The sequence below is a fragment of the Pteropus vampyrus genome, unplaced genomic scaffold (assembly GCF_000151845.1).
Source record: "Pteropus vampyrus isolate Shadow unplaced genomic scaffold, Pvam_2.0 Scaffold113, whole genome shotgun sequence".
In the NCBI taxonomy this organism is placed as follows: domain Eukaryota; kingdom Metazoa; phylum Chordata; class Mammalia; order Chiroptera; family Pteropodidae; genus Pteropus; species Pteropus vampyrus.
The window spans coordinates 3153277-3158956 of NW_011888894.1; the positions used below are offsets into that span (position 1 = coordinate 3153277).

The 5680-nt window shown below is 38.9% G+C and overlaps 1 non-coding gene across 1 annotated transcript; it reads left to right on the forward strand.

Annotated features, from left to right (window-relative positions):
• Positions 1-217: 217 nt before the first annotated feature.
• LOC111743446 lies at positions 218-323 on the forward strand. Its single transcript, XR_002781701.1, has one exon. It is a non-coding gene; the product is annotated as a U6 spliceosomal RNA (small nuclear RNA).
• The last annotated feature ends 5357 nt before the right edge of the window (positions 324-5680 follow it).

Consider the following 5680-nt stretch of genomic DNA (forward strand, 5'->3'; position numbering starts at 1 on the left):
TTTGTTGTGTTTTGCCATGACAACTGCTTATCTTTGGTAGATGCTTTTGGATCCACAGCTGACACTTGAGGAAGTGGCTTTTCCTAACTGTCATGACAAAGACTGAATATGAAAATTCAGCAACACAGCAAGAGATTTCCATATGGATGATATTAGGCAGTTTATTATGACTGCTCTTTTTATGATCACATAAGTGATGTCGAAAAGACACTGAATAGTGCTCACTTCGGCAGCATATATACTAAAAGTCGAACAATACAGAGAAGATTAGAATGTCCCTGCACAAGGATGTCACACAAATTCATCAAGCATTGCATATTTCTTTAACAACAACAGCAACAACAACAATAAAAAGACACTGCATGGAGAATATTGGTTACTCTGAGCTCTGATATTCTCCAATAAAATACATTAATCAATCACCTAAAACTAATTCGAGCCCTTTATAGCTAAAACTAGTGCTATTATTAGCACATTAACTTAAAATCAATAATAGAAAGATCAAACTGTTGGCCTCTAACCCTTGTGCTCAGGCAAATTAGGCCAACCTGAAGTCCCAATGCCAGATTGCAGGCTCTGCCACGCTACTCCGAGTCTGTATGGCCATCTCGTTCACTGGTTCAGCCTAGTCCCTGTCTTCTTAGACCATCAAAGGATTCATCACTCCCTTTGAGCAGTCTGAAACAGGATGGCAACCTCCCAACCCACCTGGCAACACATCCCGAGGCCAGACTAGTAATATAAAGGAGTGAGGTGGCCTGGAGACTGGACCACTAGAGGGCTCAGGCTCCATCTGTTGGCAGCAGCAGCAGTGCAGTTCCAGGAAATTGTTGCCATGGTAGAGGAATACGGAATTTAAAAATTTTCATATTTCCCATCTGATTCCACAAAGTGCCTATGTTCTGGAAAGTCTACATAATGCACATCTGCGAGCCAAATTTGGCCCATAAGCTACTTCTTTGCCTTCTCTGGCCTTGAGGTTAGTTAGGACACTAGAAGAATCACATCCCTCCTGAGTGGGACTATGACTTTTCTCACTGAAACTGTAGGTCCTGCCATTGCTTCCAGAACTGGAACTATTTCCCTTGAGGCTCATTCCCTCTGTTTGATTTCCAGCTGCTTCTCTTCGTCAAGATGGATCAAGAGTTGCATTGGGTGCTTCTGCATCCCCCAGTTTAAGGAGATTGCCTTTGCTCCTTGGTAATATAGAGCCAACAGCAGCTTTGACGCTCCCAACAAGCCTATTAAAGCCTACCCTTGATTCTGGCATTTTCCCTACGTTAAAATTCAACGTTAAAATGAGACTTTCTTCAACTCTGTCGATGGCTCTTATCTGAATCATTTGAGAAATAATTTTTTAAACAGAATCCCTGGTCTCACCCAAGAGAATCAGATAGTCAAAAGGGTATAATGTCAGGCAGCAGTTCTCTTTTATTCTTAGGATCTCTTTGCATCCTTAAAAATTACTATAGACCCCAAGGAGCTTGTGTTTTTGTGGATTATATCTGTTTCTATTAGAAATTTAAACTGAAAAATTATAATGTGTTTATCAATCCATTTTAAAATTACACTCATTGCACATTACTATAAATAACATATTTTGTAAATGATAAATATATTTTCCAAAACAAAACTGATGTCATGAGAAGATTGTCATTGCTTTACAATTTTGCAAATTTCTTTAATGCCTGGCTTAATCGAAGACAACTGGATTCTCCTATCTGCTCTGCATTCGATTCATTGTAATATGTTCTTTTGGTTGAAATAGATGAAGAACATGTGACCTTCAAATCTGTAGTTGAAAAAAGAAGACATATTTTAACAGCTTGTTCAGGTAACTCTAGGTAACCTTCTCTGATACTACATTAAAACTCAATGAGAGATAGTTTCTTAAATGTTTGGTACAAGGTGAAATCTTAAACCAAATCAATGAACTCTTTGTACTTAGTGACATTAAAATCCATTTGTCTTCTTGCACTTTCAATGGATCTTTTACCCAAGAGTGATTCTATAATATCATCCATTTATTATTTGGAAAATATTTGTTCACGGATCTTCTAAATGTTCATTATACAGTATTACACAACACGTAGCCTCTGGAAAACTCCATTGTACAACCTGTGAGAGAATAAGAGTTAATAAAGCAAATAATGTCTTAGCATTATTATGAAAATAGTTTTGATCTCTATGGACTCTCTTGTGTAGCAAAAAGAGCCCTTTGCTAGAGAGATATAGATCTGGATTCTCCCTCAGGCTGTGCTCAATGAACTTCTTAAGAAATTTCCTCACTTTTCTATGGCTCAGTTTCTCAACTGAAAAATGGAAGTTTAAAACGCAAGACAGTGCTTATCACTGTGGCACCGGTGGCGTTCAAGGCAGAAAAATTTGTGGCTATGAGAGACTGCCCCTCATGCTAAAGAGTATTTAACATCCTTGGCTCTTTCACTAAATACAAATAGTGCTGAACTCCTCTCTGAACCACTGTAACGCACGCAGACCCTCGAGAGACCCCCCTGGAGGGTGATACTCCCTCTCATCTAGATCTGTTGGATTTACGTTTCCTTTCAATTCTGAAGCTAATTCTAGTAAAAACAAAGAAATGACTTAAAATAATTTCACATTTAAAATTTTTCTTTTTTATGTGTGTACACATATATTTAGGTATTGTGGGCATTTCAAAATGTATTTGACTTGAACAAATGTCTGTGATTACTTTAGTAACATGGAAGGTAACAAAATTAGAAGAGCTAGAGTGGGGACAGGAAGGGGAAAATAGATATTGGGGGAAAAATTCACATTTTCCTAACAACATTTTTACAAACTTAGAGTTCTTGAAATCTTTAATAGTGGGTAGTGCTTTGCACATTCTCTTGTGTAGCTGCCCAGAAATGTGGAAAGGAAGAGCTACAGAGAACCTACAGGTAGCCATGCAATCATGCCTCCACCAGCTCTGCCTCTTTTCTGCTCCTGAAGGGGCAATATGGCATAGTGGTTAAAAGGCTGAGTGCTGAGGAAGCCTGGCTTCCTGTTACTGATCCTCTCTACGCCTGAGTTCCCTCATTTGCCAAAGGAGAAGAATAAAAGCGCCTATCTTATAGACTTACTGTGAGAATTAAATGTGTTAATGCACACAGAGTACTGGGATAGTGTGTGCCAAAGGGTACGGAAGCAAAAATGTCTGTTAATAGTATTACTGAGGAAAGGCAGGAAGCTTCACTCTCCTCCACTGAAAACCTTAGGCCACCTTCGATGTTTTATTCTCTCTTCCCTGTTAATTTTTCCACTCTTTTCCCATAAGGCTGAACATAAGTCTGATTGTATCATACTTTTATGTGTACACGTGGGACGTTGGCCACAATGGGGTTTGCGCCATCTTGTAGCCCTGGATGACTTCAGCACAGAGCTCTTAGGAAATCCTCCTGATGTCCATTCTAAACGAAGGCAAAGAAATTTCCCAGTGCCCAACAGAGCTAGCACACTAGAATTTTGGGGGGTTGGAACACACACTTCTGAATAAGGCTGATCTGAAACTGTCTCTGTTGGCAATGAAAACCCCACAGAAATAGATAAAAATGGAATTCCCAAGATTTTTAGCTTTGCAATGACCGCTGAGTAGAAAATTTCAGATTAAAAAAAAGAGAGAGCACTCTCGCTAGGACTTTTCTGCAGTAAACATTTGAAAAGGTTTAGAGGTGAATCACGGAGGAGGGCTGCCTCTTCTAAATTTTAGCAGTTCTTGCCAAGGTTGTATCTTCTTTCTGATCCTCCCCCAGAAAGAAAGAGATTGATTTACATTTGTGCTTTCTGCTCTTTGCAGAACCTCCCCCTACGTCCTAGGGAATTTTCACTTTCACATCACCAGAGAAATGAAGGTGGTAGGGAGATAAAACAAACAAACAAAACAAAACAAAACAAAACAAAAAACAAAAAAACCAAAGGCACCTACCTCTTGGGTTAATTGTGGATGTATTTGCAACTTGGCTTCTGGTTGACTCCTGGAGTTTTGAGAGAAAAATTCTGACAGATGTATATATTCCATCAGCCTTGCAGAGATAAGGAGAAAGTGACCTCATGGTAAAGCTTCTGTATGTTTGTGTCTCTGAATAAACACTCTCTTGTGGAAATTCTAGGGCTGTGTTTCTTTCTGCTGTTCTTAAGTGGCCCAGACGTTTGGCCACTCTTTCTTCAAGAATCTACTAATGATCAATTTAAGTACTTGATGGCCAAGATGAGTTTATGGTCTCTTATATCTCTGTAAGTGTATAAATTTATATATTTGTAGAGCTGTGAATGGCTTTAAATTCACCTAGTTCAACCCTCTTATTTTCAATATGGAAGCTGGAGCCAGAGAGGCTAAATGAACTTCCTAGATCATAAATTGCTTATAAAGCAGGAATGAGTTGAGAATTCCCAAACCATAACTCTTTCTACTACTTACTCCAGAGTTTTTGAAATTGGAGACCATATGTCCCCTGGAGAGGTGTAGCTATGTGCACAAAATACACAAAAGTGACGGATACAACCTGGGGCATCTTCCCAGAGTTTAAATTTTACCCTAAGGCCAATACTTAAAACAATTTTCATAACATGTGTACCACTGTTCATATCACATGTGTTATATTTTCCTCAGCTCCCAGAACAGTGCCTGACATTGTAGGTAATCAATGAATATTTGTTGGTTGAAGAAATAAATAAATGTTAAAAATAAAATATGATATTTCATCAAAAATTTTAACTTGCAGTGGCCTGAGAGATAAGTCAGTGGAAATATTTGAGAGAACTATAGTGATGTCTCAAAGAAGCTGCTATATTTTGGCTATGTGCCTCATTTGAAAATCTTTATATATATTAGCAAAGTCCAGTGTATTTGAAATCGATGAATAAGAAAATTGCTGCCTTTGTTCATATCTCTGAAACATAATTTCTCCCCTTTCCTCCTGCCTGCATAATCTTTTCTTATTATTTTCCCCAGGGAAGTCTTCCCCAAACCCCTTAGACTAGGCTAAATTTTCCAGTTTTATGCTTCACTGAATCCTGACTTTCTCCTTTGTAAGTTTCAACACATATGTCTTCCCAGATGGACTGAAAATTTCCTTCATGAAGCATGACTCATGCCGATCTCACTCTTTGCCTGATACGTCTAATGCCTTGATCAGGGCCTGGAACATGGGAGGTACTCAATAGTAGAGATTGGAGGCGCCTGGCTTATTCTGCTTCAATCAGAAAATAATGGCTACCAGAATATCAGCAGCTCACTTCATACCAGATTCTAGACAGTGTCTCCTGCTATTGTAATTCCAGAAACTGAAATGCTGCAGGCCACCCAGTGACCACTCATTGTGACTCAAGCTATTTGCCCATCTCTTTCCACCAGGGTCACTGGTACCCAGGGGTGCTCTATTTCCTAGTTGAGAGGTATTAGAAGTAGGGAGTCCAGAAAGAAAGTTAATTAAAAAAAAAAAAATCAAAAAAAGACCTAATCTGAGGCAGTATAAGTACTTGAGAAAAGAAAAGGATGAATTCATGAGATATTTTCATAACTAGAATTACCTGAGCTTGGATGTGTTGAGAACGGAGGGCAAGGTGTGTGTAGGGAGCCAAAGCTCCCCAAATTCAAAAGAGTGCATGGTTTATCTCAGGAGGCCTGCTTGCATAAAAAAGAAAAGGCTGGTTCTGTTGA